This window comes from Scyliorhinus canicula, chromosome 4, assembly GCF_902713615.1.
Source record: "Scyliorhinus canicula chromosome 4, sScyCan1.1, whole genome shotgun sequence".
Lineage (NCBI taxonomy): Eukaryota > Metazoa > Chordata > Chondrichthyes > Carcharhiniformes > Scyliorhinidae > Scyliorhinus > Scyliorhinus canicula.
Window position 1 is genome coordinate 231,519,333 of NC_052149.1, and position 25,768 is coordinate 231,545,100.

General features: G+C 50.1%; 1 protein-coding gene across 2 annotated transcripts in view; it reads right to left on the reverse strand.

Annotated features, from left to right (window-relative positions):
• The window catches only part of ndst1b (N-deacetylase/N-sulfotransferase (heparan glucosaminyl) 1b), a 266,179-nt gene that overhangs the window by 229,206 nt on the left and 11,205 nt on the right, over positions 1-25,768 (reverse strand). Inside the window, exon 2 of one of the 2 annotated variants that reach the window (XM_038796233.1) lies at positions 1,159-1,276. The exons of the other annotated variant lie outside the window; for it this stretch is intronic. The gene's annotated coding sequence lies outside the window, so the exon portion shown is untranslated. The remainder of the gene's footprint in view (positions 1-1,158; positions 1,277-25,768) is intronic. 2 annotated transcript variants of the gene reach the window in all.

Below are 25,768 nucleotides of genomic sequence, written 5' to 3' on the forward strand. Positions count from 1 at the left end.
CTGACTCCAAACCCTGCCCCCCCCCCCCCCCCTTGTTCGTGACAGCTCTGAGCTGGGGTGAACCAAGTTGCCTTCCAATGCCGGCCCACTTCCATGCAAATTGTGAGGGGTCTAAAATGCTCACCTATGGACTGGAGCCAGCAGTGCCAGGAAAGCTCGATGCGTGCTCATCGCCCTTCCCGTTCCGTTCGAAACCTCCAGCGCCGGGAATGGGGGCAGGCAACCTAGAATCGGGTTCCAGTTGCCATTTTGAAAGTCCACCCACCCCTCGTGGGCCAACCCCACATCGGGAGGGAGAAATCCAGTTTGATGAATGGTTACAGAGGGGAACTGGATTTGAGGAGGATAAACTCTCAGGTTTCTGGAATACTTTCATTAAGTCTGCAAGCCTGACGCTGACCTTCCGATGACCTGTCCTTTTAGTTCTCCACCTTGTTCACTCACTGCCATCTCTGTCCTCGGTTCATAGAATTTACAGTGCCGAAGGAGGCCATTCGGCCCATCGAGCCTGCACCGGCTCTTGCAAAGAGCACCCTGCCCAAGCCCACAACCCCACCCTATACCCATAACCCCACCCTATCCCCATAACCCCACCCAACACTAAGGGCAATTTTGGACACTAAGGGCAATTTAACATGGCCAATCCAACTAATCTGCACATCTTTGTGACTGTGGGAGGAAACCGGAGCACCCGGAGGAAACCCACACACACACGGGGAGGATGTGCAGACTCCGCACAGATAGTGACCCACGCCGGGAATCGAACCTGGGTCCCTGGAGCTGTGAAGCAATTGTGCTATCCACAATGCTACCGTGCTGCGGTCTGTTGCACCGATCCAGTGAAGATCGACGCAAGCTTGAAGAACAGCACCTCATCTGTCAATTAGGCCCTTTCCAGACTGAACACCGATTTCACAATGTCAGACTCTGTCCCTCTATTTTGTTTACTCCTCTTTGCTTTTTCTCTTCTTTCTGCTTTCAAACGTCGGTGCACCTGCTCAAGGCACATTTCTTGCACCATCACCGTTACCATTGGTCCTGGAAGACTAACTCTTCTGTTATCCAATCTCTCCTGTCTTCCACCCATCGCAGACCTTCCTTTCGTCTTTATCCCACCCACCCTCTCATTCAAATCCTACTACAGGAGTCTTCACTTACAGCAGTGGTTACATTCCTGAAGATCACCATTTTAAGTGAGACCCCCTTCAAGTGAAGCACTGTTTCCCATAGGAACCGACGTTGAAGCCAGAGTTAGGTTCCTGGGGACAAAATCCGCCTGGAAATATCAATGTAAAAATTGAAACCCTGCACATACAGTCTGGAATACAGCACAGTAAGTGACTTTAAAATCGCTGCCTTGCCTGCAGACCTCTTCCTTGCCGACATCTCCTCAAAACACCAGGCCAACAACAGGTGGCCCTGCCAGGGATTGGGCCTGAGGGGGGACCTTACCAGGTGGAGGAGGGGTGAGAGGGTGTTCCCGGGGCCTCCCCAAGGTTCCAGGATAAAGGTGGGGTCAGAAAGGGAGGGCGGGAGGGGGGTGAGTCTGAAAGAGGGGGGGGGGATGAGATCGGAGCAGCCGGACAAAATGGCGCCCCGATCTGCGAGGACCTTTTCTGCTGGGCATGTCGGCAGAGAGAAACTCCTTGAGGCCCCAAAAAACGCCACTGTGGTGATATGCATCACTGTAGATACACAAGGGGTTAATGTAAGTATGCGTAGACTAGCGAGACACTAGAGGGAGCACCAGAGAGATGACACACAGACACTCAACCAATAGGTCAGTAAGATAGGACACGACCAATGGGCATTCACGATACACACAGAGGTGACACTACCACAGAGGGGCATTACACCAACCCATATAAAAGGACACATGATCTTCCTCTTTCCAGTGGAGATTCTCAGTGAGTACACAGGGTTGATTCAACACATCACACCCGCCACGTGGATTGTAGCAGACTGGTTCGTCAGTCTGAGTAGCTATAGAAGGATTAACAGTAGAGGCGAATCCGAGTAGGAGAATTGTAAATAGTTTAATAAACGTGTTGAAGTTATCTCCACGTCTGAACTTTCCTTTGTCAGAGTGAACATCAAGGAAGCAGCTTATGATACGCCAAGAGCATAACAAAACAGCCACATAGCCCCCTTGAACTGAGTGGCTAGCTCGGCGCTGCGGCCATCGTGAAACAGCCCACCAAACGTGCCCAAGACGGACATAGTTTGTTCAACCACATTCTTTTTATTCTCATTCAGCATCTTCCATACACTATTGGTGATTCTGTAGCTCTGAGGGCGAGAGGAAGGAAGAGAGAGGGAATGCATAAGGGAGAGGACAGGAGGGGGGACCCTAAAAATACAGATCTTCTGAAGATGCTGTGATTTTTGGTTGTTAAATCTCAGCAGCAGTTTTGAAAAATTTGCTCTGCTGCTGTGTTCAGCTTCCTGCTGCTCTCCTCAAATCTCACAGCTCCCATTGCAATTGAAATGCACAGTGTATCAATCATACCTACTTTTAACATTACTGGCAAAAACCACCACTGTTCTGTCATCGGTGCCTTAGCAAGTGTCAATATCTAACTGAGACACTAGCTGTCAAATTAAGCTGCATTCAGATAGGTTCAGATCAAGTCGTAAGGCATTCAGCCAAACATTAAGAAAAAAGATTCTGGGGCCCAAACACATTTTACAATGGAGTTACAAATGAGAAAGAAGAAATTAGGGCAGCACGGTAGCATATTGGTTAGCACAATTGCTTCACAGCTCCAAGGTCCCAGGTTCGATTCCCGGCTTGGGTCACTGTCTGTGTGGAGTCTACATGTTCTCCCCGTGTGTGCGTGGGTTTCCTCCGGGTGCTCCAGTTTCCTCCCACAGTCCAAAGATGTGCAGGTTAGGTGGATTGGCCACGCTAAATTGCCCTTAGTGTTCAAAATTGCCCTTAGTGTTGGGTGGGGTTACTGGGTTATGGGGATAGGGTGGAGGTGTGGGCTTGGGTAGGGTGCTCTTTCCAAGAGTCGGTGCAGACTCAATGGGCTGAATGGCCTCCTTCTGCACTAAAAATTCTATGACTACAATACTACATTCGTTGAATCATTGTCTGCATTCACAAGCACCTCAATGCATGATTTATTCCACACATTTGATTGAATTTGCAAAATATTTTAATGATCTAGAAATCCAGGTGACCTTTAGGGAAGGAAATCTGCCGTCCTTACCCGGTCTGTCCTACATGTGACTCCAGAGCCACAGCAATGTGGTTGACTCCTCACTGTCCTAAGGAATGGCCCAGCCAGCCAATCTGTTCAAGGGCAATTAGGGGTGGGCAACAAATGCTGGTCAGGTCAGTGAAACCCACATCCTCTGAAAAGGTAAAGAGAAAATGGACAAAAGAAGGTTTATGCTTCTATAGCACCTTTCGCAACCTTGGGACTCCTCAAAATTCTTCACACCCGGGCAGCACGGTGGCGCAGTGGGTTAGCCCTGCTGCCTCACGCCGCCGAGGTCCCAGGTTCAATCCCGGCCCCGGGTCACTGTCTGTGTGGAGTTTGCACATTCTTCCCGTGTCTGCGTGGGTTTCGCCCCCACAACCCAAAGATGTGCAGGGTAGGTGGATTGGCCACGCTAAATTGCCCCTTAATTGGAGAAAATGAATTGGGTACTCTAAATAAAAAAAAAATTAAAAATTCTTCACACCCAATTACGTATTTTAGGAATGGATTCACTTTCCTAATGCAAGGAACGGGGCAGTTCAACAGACAGCAATGTGCAAATAGTCAGGTCATCGGTTAAATTGGCAGAGGTGCCAATATTGACCAGGGCATTGGGAAATACTCCCCTGCTCCTCCTTGGAAATGGCGGCCACGGGATCCTAAACCCGTGTGGGGTAGACAGGGCCTTGTTTTGACATCTGAAAGACAGATCCTCCAACATTCCAGCGCTGAAGTGTCAGCCTGGATCTTGTAAATCGACAATAACTGAGTTCAGCTAACACCTTTCGCTTTGGAATCTTAACCGACCACGCGATCGTTTCCCTTTTTTTAAAGTGGATTTTTCATGAGAAGTCGGAAGTTCAAACAAGGCAAAGGATTGCTCAGTAAGTGGGAGGTCACTGAGAGATCCCTGGAGGTAACAGGGCAGATCAGTAAGATGGTTAAGAAGGCATTTGGAATCTTTCATTTATCAGCCAAGATATAGAATGATAACATATTTTTGGGTTGCGGGGCTGAGACCCACACAGGCACGGGGGGGAATGTGCAAACTCCACACGGACAGTAACCCGGGGCCGGGATCGAACCCGGGTCCTCAGCGCCGTGAGGCAGCAGTGCTAACCACTACGCCACTGTGTCGCCCGAGAGTAGAGGAGTTATACTGGAACTATATTAAACACCAGTGCAGCCACAACTTGAGCACTGTGTGCAGCTCGAGCCAACTCATTTAAGAAAGGATGTAATTGGAGAGGGTACAAGAGGAAATTCACGAGGGTGTCACAGCAACGAGGAAAGATTGGATAGGCTGAGGTTGTTCTCCGTGGAACAGAGGAGGCTGAGGGCAGATTTGATTGAGATCATAGAATCCCTACAGTGCAGAGTGAGGCCATTCAGCCCCTTGTGTCTGTACCGACCCACTGAAAGAGCACTCCACCCAAGCCCACTCCCCCATCCAATCCCAATAACCTCATAACCTAACCCCTTAACCTATCTTTGGACACGAAGGGGAAACTGATCATGGCCAATCCACCTAACTTGCACATCTTTGGACTATGGGAGGAAACCGGAGCACCCGGAGGAAACCCACGCACACACGGGGAGAATGTGCAGGCTCTGCACAGACAGTCACCCGAGATCGGAATTGAACCCGGGTCCCAGTGATAACCAATGTGCCGCCGTGCTGCGCATAGATGTCGCTGTACAAGGTTGTGCGGAGACTCCTAAACAACCCTTTTATGGACTGATAGACTTATGGACTGATCTGATCTCTTCACACATCGTCTCTACTGAGTGGAACTACACTCCTGTATGTTTCACCCGATGCCTGTGTCTCTGTATTTACACTGTGTATTTTATGGCTGCCCTATTATGTATTCTCTATTCATGTACGGAATGATCTGCAGAAATACACGCAGAACAATACTTTTTACTGTACCTCGGTACACATGACAATAAACCAAACTAACGGGGTCTGGATAGAGTGGGTGGAAAGACCTACTTCTCGTAGCAGAGACTCAGTGACGAGGTGGCATAGATTTAAAGTGATTGGTTTGAGGATTAGAGGGGAGATGAGGAAATGTAGTTTCCACCAGAGGGTTTTGGGGGTCTGCAAGACACCCCCTGAAAGGGTAGACACCCTCAACCCATCTAAAAGGGCTCGGGAGGGGCTGGTTTAGCACAGAGCTAAATAGCTGGCTTTGAAAGCAGACCAAGGCAGGCCAGCAGCATGGGTTCAATTCCCGTACCAGCCTCCCCGAACAGACGCCGGAATGTGGCGACTAGGAGCTTTTCACAGTAACTTCATTTGAAGTTTACTTGTGACAATAAGCGAGTTTCATTGCATTTCATATACACCCCAATTGCCGAACCTGCAGGGCCATGGGCTAAATGCTGCAAAATGGGATTAGGCTGGAGGTGGAGGGTGGGGGAGGGGTCATTGTTCAGCGGGCACAAACATGGTTGACAGACTGGCCTCTTTCTGTGCTGTAAATGTCATTACATTTTCAGAATTTTCTGAAAGGGGGGAATGTGGGGAGAGGGTGGGGCAATATCTGCATTGGACACAGTGACCTTCCTCCGTGCTGTAACAGTGACCCCCCACGGAGGATGAAATTAATGGGGTTTATGAAGCGAGAGATGAGGGCGCCAAGAGGACCTTCTCCTCTGATCTGAATAGTGTCAGGGGACTGTAAACGTCCATGTGAACCATCGCAACAAAGAGATAGGATCTCCCCCTGCAAATGAAATACCTGAAGCAGAAATAGTCAGCAATAGCAGACCAGCCATCCGTCATTATAAACACATTTGAAATAGAAAAAGCACAATATCAAGTGAAATACAATAAATGAATCACAGGAGTGCCTGGTGAAACCAGGTTTTAGAAACCAATTATAGAGAAATACAGCACAGAACAGGCCCTTCGGCCCACGATGTTGCGCCGAACTTTTGTCCTAGGTTAATCATAGAATTTTGGACAATTTTTCATGGCCAATCCACCCAACCTGCACATCTTTGGAATTGTACATATGAATCAGGGGAAATTGTAAGGGAAGGTATTTTGGTCAGGGCAATACATCTCTTGACTTCCCAAAGTAATAGAATTCAAAGGTGTCTCCTGGACTGAAGTTACAATATAGATACTCTCCTCACGACCAATGTTATTGATATGCTGTACATCTTAAAACAGTGTTGCAATTATGATGATTATTAGATTATATTTTGGACGGAAGCTTTAAGTTGAGGGTAAACAGAGGGGGTCATATGGCGTGTCCTAGAGTCCGCCTGTAAGCCTGAATGGTTTAATTGTCAGGGGTCAAAGGAAGGTTCAGATTGTTTTCTGGAGAAGAAGGTACAAGGTTGATGGAACCATCAATTCACGAGACACGTGCTTTAAGATAAGAACAGTGGTTTTAATCTACTTACAACAGAGCCAGCCTGTTCCGCGTTGAACTCTCGATGAACTGAACGACTAGCTCTGAGCATTGGTATTTATACAGCAGTCCAGGGGGAGGAGTCATGGGCGGAGCCAAGGGTGGAGCCAAGTACAAACTCCGAAGCATTCCCAGCGCTACTCCCCCTAGTGGTCGGGCAACGCAACTGCGCTTACAAATGCATGGTCTCATGTATATACAATACAGTGTGAATTACGGAGTTACATTCACCACAAAGGTATTGGGAGGAAAGAGAGGAAGGAAAGTATGTTGTGAAGAGCACATAGGAGGTTGCAGGCAGGCATAGATAGGGCTGAGTGAGGAGGCACAAATCTGGCAGATGGAGTATAGTGTGGAAAAACGTGAAGTTGTTCAATTCGGCACGAAGAATAAAAAGGTGGAGTATCATAAAAGGTGGTTTAGCACAGTGGGCTAAATAGCTGACTTGTAATGCAGAACAAGGCCAGTAGCGCGGGTTCAATTCCCGTACCGGCCTCCCCGAACAGGCGCTGGAATGTGGCGAATGGGGGCTTTTCACAGTAACTTCATTTGAAGCCTACTTGTGAGAATAAGTGATTATTATTATTATTAAAGAGAGAACGATTCCAGGCTTATAAGATGCAGAGGGTTCTAGGTATCCTAGTGCATGAGTCACAAAATGTTAGTCTGCAGGAACAACAAATTAATTAAGAAGGTTAATGAAATGCTATTCTATATTCCAAGAGGAATTGAACATGAAAGTAAGGATATTATGCTTCAATTATACAGGGCATTGTGAAACACGAGGAAAATATTCGGCCCTCCTCGACAGCGGGATCTTCCGGTTATATTCACACGTATAGAGGCGCGTGTTACATCACCGGCGAGGGGCAGAATCGGGAAGCGGGGTCTGGATTTTCCACCCGCGTTGCCGTTCCCTCTGACAGCGATCATAGAACATACAGTGCAGAAGGAGGCCATTCGGCCCATCGAGTCTGCACCGATCCACTTAAGCCCTCACTTCCACCCTATCCCCATAACCCCTCCTAACCTTTTTTAGGGCAATTTATCATGGCCATTCCACCTAACCCGCACATCTTTGGACTGTGGGAGGAAACCGGAGCACCCGGAAGAAACCCACGTAGACACAGGGAGAAGGTGCAGACTCCGCACAGACAGTGACCCAGCGGGGAATCGAACCTGGGACACTGGCGCTGTGAAGCCACAGTGCTAACCACTTTGCTACCATGCAGATCGTGGGCTGGAAATCGTCCCCATCGTCAATACTAATTCCTGTTGTATCCCAACCGCCAGCAATTGCCTTATCTTAAAAGTATGCCGGCTCCATTCAGACTTTTGCTCGACGGCGTGGGGCTGCCCTACAATGGGAAACCCCATTGATCGGCCGACGTAACGGAGAATCCCGCTCGCAGGTCGAGACTGGAAAGTGGCGTGGCGGGACGGAGAATCCAGCCCTCTATTTCCTGACATTTACAGATGAAAAGCATCCAGATTGCAATGTAAAACCCACCACCAGAACACTGCTCCTCTGCTGAAACGCTCATCAGTCCTGTGGAAGTGACAAGTCAAAGATTCGTGACCAATCCACTGCTCTGTGTTCTCGCTGCCTTGAGGTTCCCGGATGCTGTCAGTAATCACACTTTCAGTTTGTAAAAGATCGGTTACTCTTCATGTTCAATTTTGCCATGTTGTCTGGTTCAAAGGAAGAATCGGATTTAACAGGTTATGTATGTGTCGTTCCTTAAGTCTCTCGTGCAACTGTGAAATGTGTCTCCCTGGAACACTTCACATAACAAGTCAGTTTCCAGCTATGTAATTGCTCGCTACTTTCAGATATTTGCAGACAATACAACCACAATATTCGCACACTAACTTTGACAAGATAATTTGCAGGACGACCTGACATGTCACCTGACTTTGCCCAACTTATTTAATGACCCTTTAACAAACTGAGTACTGGATACTACAGTTACGTTGCTGCGTGTTATGGTGTTACATTATTTGGGAAGCAATAGAAACCAATCGCTATATGAATGTACACCTGGGGTGTCACATTTTACTGCTGCACTGTAGCCATGTGCTGGCAGCAATGTATCAATCTACCAGTCCACCAGCCACATGGAGAGCTGTACTCAATGAAACTCCTGCATTTGAGTCTAAAGTGTGATTATTTCTAACTTATTAAAGCACTAATTGCAAAGCTGCGATACCCATGGTCAGACCCAGAACCAATTCAAGTGAACAAAACCAATGGCCGACTGGCGACACGTCAGCCCCCAAAATTGAAGGGATTCAAAAAAGGAAAATGCTCAGAAACAATTGGGCGGGATTCTCCGGCGCCCCCTGGCGGCGGGAGGCGGCGTGCCGTTTGTCTTGGGCGGCATTCTCTGCTCCTGCCGCTTGCCAATGGGAGATCCCATTGAAGCCTCCCTATGCCGCTGGAAAACCCGCGGGCGGGGTTACACTGCCCACAGGACCCGAGAATCCAGCCGCCAACGAACGGCCAGAGAATTCCGGCCAATTACTCGTCGGATCCACTGGGATGGGTTCTCCAAAATCTAGTGACTCCCACAGCTGGGATTAAGGCTGGAATTCTCGTCCCGGTCCCACTGCAGTGAATGGAGTTTCGGACGAGCGCCAAATTCTCCGTTCTGGTTGGCAGCGGGCCAATGGCGAACCCGGGCCTGAATCTAGAACAGGGGGCCGCTGTTTAAAAATAAGCGGTCGTCCATTTAAGACAGAGGTGAGGAGATTATTGAGCCTCTGGAACTCGACTTCCTCGAAAGGCGGTGGGAGCAGAGTCTCTGATTATTTCTAAGGCAGAGCTGGATAGATTATTGACAAACAAGAGGGGTGGCGGGAACGTGGGGTTGAGGTTACAATCAGCTCAGCCGTGATCTCACTGAATGGCGGAGCAGGTTGGAGGAGTCCAGTAATCTGTTCCTAATCTGTACACATGTGCGCACGTCCCGCGATAGATGGCAGGACACAGAGAAATATCGCCGGCATTGACCAATTAACAGAGTGATGCTGGCTCCATGGCCCAAATCTGAACCAATGGCTCCGCAGCCTCGACAGTCTTGAGACGCCTTCGAAAATCAGATCATCTCCCTTTCTCAGTGTCCCAGGACCTGGCAGGCATGTCCTGCCAATTGGAGAGGGTGTGTACCCTCCAACGGCTGTCTCCGGGCCGCGTGGGTGGCTTTTGCCACTGGGAGATACCTCCGTTGGCCATGAAGCGACCATTAACGAAGGACTTGCCCCCTGGAAAGCCACTAGAAGGCTGCTGCAATACACCTGGCTGCCCCTCTACATGGCTCTCCCAGTTCAGACTGCGTAATAGAGGGCCGTGAGTCTGTGGAATTGTCTTTTCAATGAGCACTGGGGCTTGGCTCACTGAATATACTCAGGGCTGAGTGATCAGAGTTTGGATCAACAAGGTTTACCATAAGACCATAAGACATAAGAGCAGAATTAGGCCACTCGGCCCATCGAGTCTGTTCCGCCATTCAATCATGGCTGATATTTTTCTCATCCCCATTCTCCTGCCTTCTCCCCATAACCCCTGATCCCCTTATTAATCAAGAACCTATCTATCTCTGTCTTAAAGACGCTCAGTGATTTGGCCACCACAGCCTTCTGCGGCAAAGAGTTCCACAGATTCACCACCCTCTGGCTGAAGAAATTCCTCCTCATCTCAGTTTTAAAGGATCGTCCCTTTAGTCTGAGATTGTGCCTCGGGTTCTAGTTTTTCCTATAAGTGGAAACATCCTCTCCACGTCCACTCTACCCAGGCCTCGCAATATCCTGTAAGTTTCAATAAGATCCCCCCTCATCCTTCTAAACTCCAACGAGTACAGACCCAGAGTCCTCAATCGTATCTCATATGACAAGCTGTTCATTCCAGGATCATTCTTGTGCAACTCTTCTGGTCCCTTTCCAAGGCCAGCACATCCTTCCTTAGATATGGGGCCCAAAACTGCTCACAATACTCCAAATAGGATATGACCAGAGCTTTATACAGCCTCAGAAGTACATCCCTGGCCTTGTATTCTAGCCCTCTTGACATGAATGCTAACATTGCATTTGCCTTCCTAACTGCCGACTGAACCTGCACATTAACCTGAAGAGAATCGTGAACAAGGACACCCAAGGGGCTGGTCTAGCACACTGGGCTAAATATCTGGCTTTTAAAGCAGACCAAAGCAGGCCACCAGCATGGTTCAATTCCCGTACCAGCCTCTCCGAACAGGCGCCGGAATGTGGCGACTAGGGGCTTTGCACAGTAACTTCATTTTAAGCCTACTTGTGACAATGAGATATTTTCATTTTTTTCATTTTATTTCATTTCAACTCCCTTTGTGCTTCTGATTTCCTAAGTAATTCCCCATTTCTGAGGGTCAGGCAGGAAAATGAAGTGCGTTGTGTTCTCCAATGTAACCGTAGTAATGATGTACACAGAACATCAGAAAAGTTCGGCGCAACATCATGGGCCGAAGGGCCTGTTCTGTGCTGTATTTCTCTATACCTAACATCGAGTTGTTTAACTATAAAGATGATTCATTAACAAACACATGGAAAGGTAACTTACAAACTATAATACAGCCGATGACTATTAAATTAATTCAGTGAATTTTCCTGTAGCTACTCTAAATGAGACTATCCTCTTGTACGACTTGCTACCAACTGGCAGGTGTCTTGAGTCATGTGATAAATCTCTATTGCCACCAGCTGGTTGGAGGTCGCATTGCTGACTATATACAGAACTTTGCACAGGCATATCATCACAGAATGGGGCCGCCATCGGATAGGCCATGCTCATATGGAATGCCACAGGAGGTCTGAGAGGCCGAATGACCTACTCCTGCTCCTTATTCTAACACAGCAGGTGCCCATCCGAACACCAGTAAATGGTGGTAGGGGCAGGAATTTTCCGTTAATTGATCACTTAATTGCTTTAATTGGCCACCGCTTTCCAGTTGGCAGGCGGGCATGCCACTACCTCTCCCGCCATTGACAATATCTTGGTGGCAAGGGGCGGCACAGTGACGCAGTGGTTAGCTCTGCTGCCTCACGGCGCCGAGGTCCCAGGTTCGATCCCGGCCCCGGGTCACTGTCCGTGTGGAGTTTGTACATTCTCCCTGTTTCCGTGTTGGCCTCACCCCCAGAAAACCCAAAGATGCGCAGGCGAGGTGGATGGGCCACGCTAAATTGCCCCTTAATTGGGGAAAATTAATTGGGTGCTCTAAATCTATACCTAAAAAGAATCTTGGGAGCAGTGGGAAGAGGTGGGACTTCCCTTCCAACGCCTTCCATAGAATCCCTACAGTGCAAAAGGAGCCCATTCGGCCCATCGAGTCTGCACCGACCTTCCGAAAGAGCAGCCTACCTAGGCCCAATATCGCGCCCTGTCCCCTTAACCCCGGAACCCCACCTAAACCTGCATGTCTTTGGACACTAAGGGGCAGTTTTAGCTCGGCCAATCCACCTAACATGCACTCCTTCTGCAGCTGTTTTGCGAGCCCCACTCCCACCCCCTCCTATTCAGCCCATTGCTTTGAATCCGAGTTTTCTCTCCGCGGCTCCCAATACTCACCACCTGTGGCATTTAGTCGGTGCAAAAAAAAACCAAATAGGAAAGCTGAATCGGAGGTTCACGGTAAACTCTGAAAACATCCTCACTTACAAAGGCCAGAATAATCTTTGGGTAATTTGAAAACTGCTCTTTAAATACATCAGATTCTGTCACAAAGCTTAATCACCAATAAAGAACAAATAAGCCATCAGCACAGGCCTATTATTATGACTCTTTCTTTTTAAAACGCTGTATAAAATATTTGGACAGTTAAAGCCAGATAAAAATTGAAAGCCAAATGGCGTACCCTGTATTATTTCTTCTATCAAATTGAGAGCCATTGGTTTAATTTGTAATCAATTTGTTTGTAATTTATCAGATGATGCTCCACAAACTGTAACTAGCTCGTCCGAGATTTATTACCTTATATTTATTCTGATAATATTTAAAGACTTGCAATAAATTCACTCCATAAAAATTGATTGTCCTTTGATGTTGAACCGTACAGAAGAGAGCGAGGGACCAAACCTAGCCTGTGCTGGCTTACATTTCTCAGTCGGGTCCCCATAACTGTTTGCTGCATCATATACACAGGGAGACAATCAGCCAGGGTCCTCAATGCTGGTCACAACCCCGTAAACCCCTCCCAATGGAAAATGTACAGGCGCTAACCCCGCAGTCCAATAGCCCATCAACATTTTATGGAGTCATTGCAGCACGGAAGCAGTCCATTCAGCCCATCGAGTCCATGCCGGTTCTCTGTAGAGGAAACCAGTCAGACCAGTCCCACGTAACACTCAAAGGTTATGAGGGCGGCGCGGTGGTGCAGTGGTTAGCACTGCTGCCTCACGGCGCCGAGGACCCGGGTTCAATTCTGGCCCCGGGTCACTGCCCGTGTGGGATTTGTACATTGAAAATGAAATGAACTGAAAATCGCTTATTGTCACAAGTAGGCTTCAGTAAACTTACTGTGCAAAGCCCCTAGTCGCCACATTCCGGCGCCTGCTTGGGGAGGCTGGTACGGGAATTGAACCATGCTTCTGGCCTGCCTTGGTCTGCTTTAAAAGCCAGCTATTTAGCTCTGTGCTAAACCAGCCCCTCCCCATGTCTGCGTGGGTTTCACCCCCACAATCCATAAACAAGTGCAGGGCAGGTGGATTGGCGAGGCTAAATTGCCCCTTACTTGGGAAAAAAATAATTGTATACTCTAAACTTTAAAAGAAAATACACAGAAAATTGATTTGCCTCAAGTGTCCATTCTTCACCTCTGCTTTCACCAACCCATTGGGGAGCGAATCTCAGGTGCCTAAGAACAGACTGCCTCACCTCTTGCCCAAAATGTTAAACGTGTGTCTCCTAATAATTGCCCCATCAGCTGACGGGGACAGTTTTTTTCTTGTCTACCTCATCCAAACCTCGTCATATTATTCCGCAGGAGGGTGTGGGATATCAGGGAGCTGGCACACTATTGGAACTGTGGTGCCGTGTGAATTAGTGACTTCATGACCAGAGGAGGAAGTGGTTGGGGAGATAATCCCGCCAGTGGCCAATGGCGAGCCGTCTCTGCGACCGGAAAACGCGCTGCGGAGGAGCCGGAAAAATCCCGCCTTGGGTTTCCCTGAATAGCGCCACCTCTCTGGTCTCATAAGCGGGATGAGCTCAAGAGAGGGCTCGAGGGGACATGGGGGAGAAACTAGAGAAAGGATCAGGTTCAAGGCTGGACAGGTGGAAAGAGTGGAGGACATTTGGTCAGGTAGGCTGGTGAAAGGGTAGTAGCTGATTGGATGGCCTTGTGCTTAGTGACAAAGAAGCGCTTGCCCTTATCGATGGAGGTGAGGGGAGAGGGTAAAGAAGTCCATCTGCAGTCGAGAAAAGAAGTTGGTGGTCATCTTGTCTATTCCCGTAACAGCCTCCCCGAACAGGCGCCGGAATGTGGCGACTAGGGGCTTTTCACAGTAACTTAATTGAAGCCTACTTGTGACAATAAGCGATTTTCATTTAATTTCATCTCAGGAATTGCGATCATGGAATAGTGAGCAATCATAGCAGACGGGCTCAAGACCCAATAGTGTGTCAAACGGCCGGGCTGGATTTGGCAGCAGACAGCCGCACACTTTCAACCTTTACCTCACAGAGAGCATTAGAAAGAGCAGAGTAAGATCGGGAGGAAGCAGAGGAATAATGGGCTAAATGTATTTGAATATTAAAAAATCAAAGAAGTTCAGAACAGACGAGGCTATCGTGGTAAAGAACATTCCCCTTTTGCTCTCTGTAATGGGCTTTTGATGGAGAAATTGGAATTTAATTCCTAAAAGTAATCTAAAGGCTCGAAGAGTTTGCACTCTGCAAACTTTGACATCATTTAATAATCAGACGGGAAGATTTAAAGTATAATTGTGGCACTTGTGGTCATTGCCAAAATTGAAAAGCTGAGATTCATTGGGATCATTCACCCAAAAGTCATTAAAAATTATACCAAATCTCATTAACTATAAGCCATTTAACAAAATTATCAATGTCTTCTATCTCATTACAGCAAGAACACAAGGGACAATTCAAATGGAATGCATTATTGTAAAGCTCATTGGACAGATACTATCTCTATAATTTTAAAGTAACTCTCCCATTTTATTCGAGGCAGGTTACTAAAACGAGGAATTTCATTTTAAAAGTTCCATTTGTCACTTAAAGTGAGTCCGCCAAACTTCACAGTTGACAGGGGAGCAAGTGAGTACATTTCAAATAAATCTGCTCAATTTGAAGTTGAAGATTAACAGATAAGAGTGTGTAACACACCAATCTTGTCACTGCAGCATAAACTCATATTAATTAAACGTTTTTGGAGCTGTATCAAAGTTGCTACACCTGTCCCCCTCCGGGCTACCAAGGGAGCCCCGACACCTGAGATTGCAATAAAATAAAGTCAAATCTAAAATGCCGCAGAAATTTAAAAAAAATTCTATTCAGGCTTTTTGACAAAGGCGTCACTTGGAGAAACTATTTCTAGAATTGTTAGTGTTTCTGATCACCAATATCAGGCAGATATCGGAAGGACGTACTGGCACTGGAGGGTGTGCAGAGGAGATTTACTAGGTTAATCCCAGAGCTGAAGGGATTGGATTACGAGGAGAGGTTGAGTAGACTGGGACTGTACTAGTTGGAATTTAGAAGGATGAGGGGGGATCTTATAGAAACATTTAAAATTATGAAGGGAATAGATAGGATAGATGCGGGCAGGTTGTTTCCACTGGCGGGTGAAAGCAGAACTGGGGGGCATAGCCTCAAATAAGGGGAAGTAGATTTAGGACTGAGTTTAGGAGAAACTTCTTCACCCAAAGGGTTGTGAATCTATGGAATTCCTTGCCCAGTGAACAGCGCCGGCCCTAGGGTTGCTGGCGCCCCGGGCAAGCTGAACTTCGGCGCCCTTCGGGGGGGGGGGGGGGGGTAGGGGGTCGGGGCCGGGGGGTAGGGGGGGGGCGGGGGGGTGGGGCCGGGGGGGGTAGGGGGGCGGGGCCGGGGGGTAGGGGTGGCGGGGCCGGGGGGGTAGGGGGTGGGGGGGGGGGTAGTGGGGCGGGGGGTAGGGGGGCAGGGCCGGGGGGGGCCGCGGAGCCGAGAGGGGGGCGGGGGGGGCCGAGAGAGGGGTGGGGGGGGCCGAGAGGGGGGCCGAGAGGGGGGGCGGGGGGGGCCGAGAGGGGGGCGGGGGGGGGGCCGAGAGGGTGGGGGGGGCCGAGGCGGGGGGGGGGGCGGACGGAGGGAGGCGGGGGGGGGGGGGGGCGGAGGGGGCCGCCCTGGGGGAGGGCGGCCACCGCGCATGCGCTGGTTGGCACCGGTCCAACTGCGAATGCGCGGGACCCGAGTCTCTGGCGCCCCCTAGCACATGGCGCCCCGGGCGACTGCCCGAGTTGCCGGTGCCTTGGGCCGGCCCTGCCAGTGAAGCAGTTGAGGCTCATTCATTAAATGTTTTAAGGTAAAGATAGATAGTTTTTCGAAGAATAAAGGGATTAAGGGTTATGGTGTTCGGGCCGGAAAGTGGAGCTGAGTCTACAAAAGATCAGCCATGATCTCGTTGTATGGCGGAGTAGGCTCGAGGGGCCAGATGGCCTACTCCTGCTCCTAGTTCTTATGTTCTTATGAATGCTTTCAGGTTCATAGAAACCCCTGCAGTGCAGGCGGCCATTCGGCCCATCACGTCTGCACCGACCCTCCAAAAGACCCTCCAAAAGACCCTCCAAAAGTGCCAAGGCAGTCAGCATAATCAAGAGCCTCACGGTAGCACGGTGGGCCTCACGGTAGCATGGTGGTTAGCATCAATGCTTCGCAGCTCCAGTGTCCCAGGTTCGATTCCCGGCTGGGTCACTGTCTGTGTGGAGTCTGCACGTCCTCCCCGTGTGTGCGTGGGTTTCCTCCGGATGCTCCGGTTTCCTCCCACAGTCCAAAGATGTGCGGGTTAGGTGGATTGGCCATGCTAAATTGCCCGTAGTGTAAGGTTAATGGGGGGATTGTTGGGTTACGGGTATGTGGGTTTAAGTAGGGTGATCATTGCTCGGCACAACATCGAGGGCCGAAGGGCCTGTTCTGTGCTGTACTGTTCTATGTTCTATGAGCCTCGCCTACCTGGTGGCGGCGGACTAGAGGACCTTTGACGAGTTCATGGAACTTGTCGCGAATCATTACGACCCAAAGCCATTGGTAATTATGTGGAGGTCCCGTTTCAATATGGCCGGACAAACGGCAGGGGAATCGGTTACGGAATTTATGACACGCTTTCACAAGTTAGCCGAACATTGTGACTTCGGCCCATCCCTCTTGAGATGTTGAGATATCGGTTGGTGTTGGGCATTAATGGTATGGCGACTCAAAGGAAGCTGTTAGCGGAGCTGGCCATGGACCTGAAAAGGGCCACAGAGCTGTCACTCTCCCGCGGGAATGCGGAAAAGAGGATCCAGGAGCTCCGGGGTTCCGTGGATTATGACGTTCACAGCATTGGCTGGCCGGGGTTCCGAAGGGCGACTCTCGCTCAGGATAGGCCTCATGTAACCCAGTCAGCACCAAAACCACGTCATGGGTAGGCCCGATGGCCAGGGGCCATCATTGCCTGACGGGACATCTCCCCAGAGGACGATGAGGAGTACCCACAACGGGTGCTGCATTTGCCGTTACAGAAACCGTGGCGATCGAGGCTACAAAATCGACAGCGAACGTGTCGCCCTGGCCGGGTGACACAAGTGCCCCGAGCCAGGGCCTTGCACATTACCCATCCGGCGAAGAAATCTAACGCAGTTAAACTGCATCACACCCCCAAATTGCCCCGATTAGAAATCGACTTCAAGTCAACAGTCACCCCTTGACATGGCAATCGACATGGGGGCTGCTGTCTCTATTATTGGACAACAAACTTTCCGTAGGTTTTGTTTGGGATTCATGCAGCCTGGCCTGAGGGATACCAAGGCCTGGCTGGCAACATACATCAGGGATCCATTGACCATCATCGGTACCATGGTGACCCCGGTTACCCACAGACAACAGATAGTTAGGCGACCACTGGTTGTGATGCAAGGACTCGGACCCGGTCTCCGAGCCCGTGATTGGTTACAAAGACTCCGTCTGGACTGGCAACAGAATTTCCGGATGGGCACTGACGGAGTAAGTATGAAATCCTCGGAAAATATCCAGAGGTTTTCCAGGAAGGCCTGGGAAAAATAAAGTGGGCCAAAGCAAAAATATATGTGGACCCGCAGGTTCAACCCAAATATTTTGGGATCCGACCGGGTCTTGTACTGAAGAATTGAGCCGATGCGAGAGGTTGGGTATCATACGCCCGGTCCAGTTTGCAGAGTGGGCAATGCCAGTGGTCCCGGTGCTGAAGCCGGACAAGTCCGCCTGCCTGTGTGATGGTTATTAGATGACAGTGAACAGGGCCTTCCGCTTGGGCCAGTACCCCACGCCACACGTAGATCTGAATGTAAAGTTGGCTGGGGGTGGGGGGGGGGAGGGGGGTCACTTGTTCACAAAGCTTGACATGAGCAATGCGGACCTCCTGTTGGAGTTAGACGTGGCATCACGAAAATATGTCACCATCAACACCCACGGAGGGGTGTACGAGTACATTCAGCCCCTCTTCGTGGTGTCATCAATGTGTGCGATTTTCCAGCCAGCAATTGAAGAGATCCTCCGAGGGCTTCCCAGGGTGGCCGTCTAACTGGACAATCTGCTCATTACAGCAGCCACTGAGAAGGAACCCTGGGATACTTGGAAGACATCCTCCGATGGTTCTCCGAATGAAGAGGGATAAGTGCGTCTTCCAGGCGAAAGAGGTCCCATATCTTGGGTACTGCGTCGATAAGGACGGGTGGAGGAGAATGTCCACGTCATCAAGAGAGCACCGGAGAACGCAATGGAGCTGAGATCGGGCTCGTTAATTATTCCAGGAACTTCATCAAACGGCCGATAGCTTAAGCTTCCAGAATCCTGGCCAAACCGGAGCGGCTCGATGTGCAATTTGAGGAGGAAGGTCTGGCTGTGCTATTCTCAGGAAAGAAATGTCACCAGTATGTCTATGGGCGTCATTTCGGCCCACAAGCCCTTACTTGGCCTTTTTTAAGGAAACAAGATGATGTCAACTGTTGAACATTGTCCAGGAGCACAGATCGAGCATGCGGCTGGCCCTCAGCCTGTAAGCCCTCTGTCCACGCCAATGGCCGACTAAGTCGTATTGATGTTGAATTTTATGGACACCCTCACCATGGCAGCCAGGTAAATCCGCCTAGGGCCCAAAGGGGCTCCAAATTGGCGGAATTGCACCACGTCAGTCTGGATGGTGGACCCAGAGGAGTTGTGGGCCTATCTCAGTGTGGAGGACAGCATCCTCCTGTGGGGAGCCCGCGTAATCATCCTGCGGCCATTTCAACGCACGACCTCGCAAGATTTGCAGAGCGGACATGCAGAGGTGCTCACAAGGAGTTATGTGTGGCGGCCAGGGCTCGATGGTGAAAGGAATGGTGGAGCAATGTGCGGCTTACCAGTGACACCAGAAGCTCCCTCCCTCAACCTCGCTTCACCCATGGGAGTGGCTGGGATCGCCCCTGTGTGTGCTTGCATGCCAACTTCACCGGTCCCTTTATGGGATCAATGTTTCTGTTCCTTATAGACGCCACTACTACTACCTCGCAAACCACTATAGAGAAGTTGCACCAATCCTCCAGAACCCATGGGATGCCAGAGGTGCCTGTCACGGGAAATGGTAGCCCCTTTACCAGCAAGAATTCCAGGCATTTACATGCACCAATGGGGTGAAAGAGATCCGAACCCCGCCCATGCCACCCATCCTCAAAAGGTCTGGCTGCTCGGGCAGTCCAGATGTTTAAACTAGACATGAGGAAACAGACTGCAGGGTCCCATCGAAACAAAACTGGCACGATCTTTGTTCAATTACTGAACAACGCCACGCATCACAACCAGGGTAATCCCAGCAGAATTACTGGGGGGCCGACGCCTGTGGACTCGCCTGAGTTTAATGATCCCGAGTCTTCGCCGGAAGGTGGAAATTAAGCAGTACTTCCGGAAGAGGTATCACGATCACCAAATGAGTGACAGAGGTTTTAAATCAGGGGACGCTGTTCACGTTCGGGATTTCGAGGGTGGCGCCCAGTGGGTCCCAGGGACTGGGGTGGAGAGAGCAGGACCCATTTTATACATGGTCGATTCGAGAGAGCGGGCCGTGCGGAAGCACGTGGACAACCTCAAGGGCAGGGAGCCCTTCCTGGAGGAAGCCACGCCGGTTGAATCCGTACCTCAACCACCCTGTGTTGCCGTCCTTCAGCCAAGAAGCACTTCCCACCAGGGACTGAAGCCCGGGCCAGTACGATGTGGACAACTCAGCCGTTCATATGGACATAAAATCCTCAATGCTCTGGGAGGATGTTGCAATCAGATAGGCCCCCCAGACAAGGCCCCTTCGGCACTCCATGCGAGAAAGGCTCTCCCTGACGTGACACTCCTTCCCCGACCCACAGCCATTAGAAGCCAGAGCCACGGGTGTAACGGCGAAGGAGACCCTCTCTGCAATCTGTTGCAGGGCAACCTTTGGACTTTGGGGGAGGACGGGATGTAATAATCCTCAGGAGACCGAGGGGGGCACCTCAATTGATCTCTCTCTGTGGGATTCGTGGAATACAACCTCCTTCACTAGTGGGACGTTGTAAATCAGGATGGGGCAGGCGGGCGGGCGGGGGTGGGAAGAATGTGGCAGGAAGCCCAAAAATCGGTTTTGTCCCGGTATGAATTTACAGCGGGATCTTCCGCTGGTGCCCGCCTTGGCGGATCGGGAAATGCAATGGAGGCTGGTGTGAACCTCATTTGCATCCTGTTACAGGAATGCAAATGAAGACCCATGCACCCGTGCCCGATTCTCCGCGACACCAGCGGGAAAACACATCAGTCTGAAACACGTTTGGAACAACGTGGAATGCAGATGTTGGGACTCGCCTGAACCAAGCCCTGGGGCTGCTTCTGGAGTTCAAGATGGAGGCGCAAAAGCAACTCTGGACCTCAGAACACCACAGCAGTGGCGTGGTGGAGAATCAGCAGGTGGAACTTCAGGATTTTGTCGAGGGTCCATCGTCCAGCCTCAGAATGTTCCTGGAATTCCGTCGGCTCTCTCAGGAGGTCCATCTCCCAGCCTCAGATGAGGCCAGCTCATGAGGACACAGCCCCGTACACACAGCGCCTCTGCAGCACGAGCGCTGCTCTGCAAAGTTTGAGCCGCACAGAGAGTAGGCCACGCGCAGAGAAACACGTGGGGGGGGGGGGTTGGCATTTTCCAGCTCTTCGTGCTGGCGTGATCTTCCAGTCCGGCGAAGGTGCCCCCCCCCCGCTCCGTGGCAGATTCCCCAGTGACAGGGCAGGCGATCCACGCAAAACACCGCCGAGATCGGCAGGACCGGAAGACCCCGCCAGCGGCCAATGCCCATTGCCGGAAAACAGGGAGGCCTGAAGACCGGGTCCAAAAGTCCAGGTTTTGGGCAATATGAGGAGAGATTGAGGAGACTGAGCCTATATTGTGTAGCGTTGAGAAGGGTGAGGAGTTGATTTCATCAAGAAATTCTTGCAGGATTCGACAGGGTAGATGCAGGAAGGATATTTCTCCCGGCTGGAGGTGGTTCTAGAACCAGGCGACCCTGCCTCAGTATAAGGGGGGGTGGACCATTTAGGACTGAGCTGAGGCGGAATTTCTTCACTCAGAGAACCGGCGAGCCTTTGGAATCCTCTGCCACGATGAGCCATGGTCGAGTTGAATGGCGGAGCTGGCTCGAGGGGCCGAATGGCCCACTGCTGCTCCTTTTTCCGCTGTCCCTGTTCAACAGCCATGGGGAAACAGGCAATGGCACCTCAACGTCAGAGCTGTGCTGGAGAATTTCTGTTTAGTTTTGCCAAAGTTAGTTCTGTGGGGCAGGTGGTAGCCAAGTGCCCTTATTGTCAGATCATTTCCAACAACTAAAACACAAAACCCAAAATACTTTCAGCTGTGGACATGCGCTGGGAGAAGATTAGGTTGGCTAAACTAGTCTCCTGTAACTATATTATGTGAGTAAATGATTAAATCACAGACTGTAGACACCTTCAAGTCCAGTAAAATGTAATTAAGAAAGGCGCAGAATTAAACAGCAACCTTCCAGCAGGTCAGTGATGATGGGTTGTCTTCTGCAATTTTAATCCAAATTGATTTTTCAACCTTGAAGAATCAAACATTGCCCATTTTCCCTGAAGGCTTTTTGATTTGTCACCTTCCGGTGCTTTACACGAAAAATAAGGTGTGCAAATTAAATAACTTTATCTGCAGCGATCTGCGGTTCCCCTGTTTCTGCCGAATCGAAAAGCTGTCTCGCTGATCTCATCAGCCACATTTGAGAAATTAATTCGCCCCTTTTCACATTCCCGAGATGTCTCCGGGCTCTCTGCGGACAACTCTTCATTTTTGCAGTCGAGTTGCAGCACAAAGCAGAACTAGTTAATTAATATTGATCAACGTCAGAGCAATTGTCTAACTGCTCGAGTATCCCTTGACTGTCAATGTTGTTTTGATCTCGAAGCGCTGGCCCAATTTTTGCGGGAGGCGAGAGTCACTGCCCGTAACTCAAGGCAGCCTGGTGTGGTATCAGGGATCCCGCACAAAATGGGGATTAAGGAGAAATCTCTTCACGGGTTGGGGCCTGATCGAGCCACAGAGATAGATGCGCCATCTTTAAGGCGTGCCGCTCCCCCCCGCCACGGACATGGAGGACCTCCCCACAAGCATCAGGGCACTTCCCACCCCCTCCATTATACAGGCATCAGGCGCTCCCCCCTCACAGGCAACAGGACATTCTCCACCCCCCCCCCCCGCCACATAGGCATCAGGGCACCCGGAGGCAATACCTCCCTGTGTGCTCTCAACATGGTCATCCCAATGGCGTTTTCATTATTGAAAACGAGTAGTGATTCGCGCCAGCGTGACCACGCCAGCCGGGTGGGGAGATATGTTAAGGGTGGTGTCAAACCCGCTAGTGATATTAGGGGCTGCACTGTGGCACAGCGGTTAGCACTGCTGCCTCGCCACACCAGGGTCCCAGGTTCGATTCCAGTCTCGGGCCACTCTCTGTGCGGAGTCTGCACGTTCTCCCCCTGTCTGCATGGGTTTCCTCCGGGTGCCCCGGTTGCCTCCCACAGTCCAAAGGTGTGCAGGTTAGGTGGATTGGCTGTGATAAATTGCCCCTCAGTGTCCAAAAGGTTGGGTGGGGTTACTGGGGTTGGGTGGGGACCTGGGTAGGGTGCCCTTTTGGAGGGTTGATGCAGACTCGATGGGCTGAATGGCCTCCTTCTGCAGGGATTCTATCATTCTACGATAATGCATGCAAATCAGGCACGTACCCTTCTGGGCGTGAATGTGATCACGTCATCGGGGGAGGGATCGGAAACCAAAGCCACGTTTGGAAACTTTCATGAGATTTAGCGGCCAGCGTGATCAATAAATCGCAGCCTGTGTGTCTACAAGAGCAGCTCAGAGGCTGGGAATTCTGCAGATAGTAACTCACCAAATCCTGTCCAGCATCTACAAGGCACAAGTCAGGAGTGTGATGGAATACGCTTCACTTGCCTAATCCAGGCAACTCCAACACTCAAGAAGCTCAACACCATCCAGGAAAAAGCAGCCCCGCTCGATTGCTCCCCCTTTCCACAGACATTCACTCCCTCCACCACCGACGCACAGTGGCAGCCGTGTGTACCATCTGCAAGATGCACTGCAGGAACTCACCACGGTTCCTGCAACACCAGCTTCCAAACCTGTGCCCTGTACCTCTGAGAAGGACCAGAGCATCAGGCACATGGAAACACTACATAGAATATACAGTGCAGAAGGAGGCCACTCGGCCCATCTAGTCTGCACTGACCCACTTAAGCCCTCACTTCCACCCTATCCCCAATAACTCCTCCTAACTTTTTTGGTTACTAAGGGCAATTTATCACGGCCAATCCACCTAACCTGCGCGTCTTTGGACTGTGGGAGGAAACCGGAGCACCCGGAGGAAACCCACGCAGACACGGGGAGAATGTTCAGACTCCGCACAGACAGTGACCCAGCCGGGAATCGAACCTGGGACCTTGGCGCTGTGAGGCCACAGTGCTAACCCCCTTGTGCTGCCATGCTACCACCTCTGTAAGTTCCGCTCCAAGTCACTCACTATCTTGACCTGGAAATATACCCGTTCCTTCGCTGCCGCTGGGTCAAAATCCTGGAAAAGACCTTTCTAACTGTGGATTTGGTTAGCTGCATATTCGTCAGATCCATCACCTTACGCAGCTGAAACGTTATGGACGGTGCGGATCGACGACCAAAATCATCACAAGAGAGATAGATATTCATTCAGTCTTTAATGTGGAGAGGGAGGTAGAGATCTGGAAATGTTAACAGAGGCAGTTCCAGAATACCGTCACCGGGCCCCAAGGAAGTCAGGGATGGACGAGATGCCTGACGTGGAGGAACACAGAAATCTCGGAAGGTTGGAGAGCTGGAAATGGTGAAGATAGGAAGAGATGGACCATGGAAGGGTTTGAAGACAAGGGTGAGCATCTTAAATTTGAGGTGGTGCTGGACCAGATATGTAGGCCGATGGGCAGCTGGGAGTGGGGCATGAGGGGAGATCAAATCGAGGTGTACAAGATGCTAAAAGGTCTGGATAAAATAGACGTGGGGCAGGTGCTTCCGCTTGTGGGGCGTTCTAAAACAAGAGGTCATAATTTTAGAGTAAAAGGTAGCAAATTTAAAACAGATTTGAGGAGAAGCTAGTTCTCCCAAAGGGTTGTGAATCTGTGGAATCCGCTCCCCCAGAGTGCGGTGGATGCTGGGACAGTTAGTCAATTCAAGGAGCTGTTCGATAGATTTGTAATTAGTAATGGGTTGAAGGGAGATGGAGAACAGGTAGGACGATGGAGTTGAGGCCAGGACGGGATCAGCCATGATCACAGGGGCTGGTTTAGCACACTGGGCTAAAGCAGACCAAGGCAGGCCAGCAGCACAGTTCAATTCCCATACCAGCCTCCCCGGACAGGCGCCAGAATGTGGCAACTAGGGGCTTTTCACAGTAACTTCATTGACGCCTACTCGTGACAATAAGCGATTTTCATTTTCATTTCATTGAGGGTGTTCGCCTCAGGAGGCTAAATTGCCGACTCCCGCTCCCAGGTCATGTGTTCTAGGGAGGAGGTGCTCTGGCTGATTTCACAATCCTGCTGTTGGCCTGTAACATTGTAGGTAGCAGATGAGGAACATATCAGCCATGATAGAATGGCGGCGCACACTCGATGGGCCGAATGGCCAAATTCTGCTCCTATATCTTATGAACTTATGAAATGAGTCAGGATACAGGCAGCAAAATCTCACACAACCCAGTCCTTCAGGCCTCTGCTTCCTTAATCTCTCCAAGAATATAACCCAGGAACAGACCGCTACATTAGACTCCTGGTAGAGAAGATTCTTCAGCTATAATTCAGAAGTTAAATTAGTATAAATAAGAAGCTGGAATTGAAATAGTTTATTTCCAATCTATTTTGGCAGAAATACATAAAGTGATAATTGGGAAAAGTGCCTAGGCTTCCAGTGAATGAGGACGAAACAGGAAGAACTGAAGATTAACTAAAGCTGTGAGAGCGAGACAGAATTAGGTAGTTACATTCAGACACAACTAGTAAAACATGCTTTGTGCGACAGTAAATCAACAGCACTGTACCACAAGGTAATATCTGCGCGAACATTTAAATGACTCATCTTCATTTATCAGAATTTGGGCTTGAGTCTATCCCCGTAACGTGAGCCATCAGGGAAATGGGATTAAACACATGGCAAGGAATGCACAGCCATGGGGGAAAAGCAGCAATCTCCCAATAATTGAATCCAATCAGAAATATTGATCAGGCTTGCACTTTCTCATCCTGATTCAGGCCTTCACCTTAAGCGAGGCAGTCAAACGCTTTAATATGCTGGGTTGCCACTCTCTATAAGTAAAGGCAGCCTCGCGTGAGGG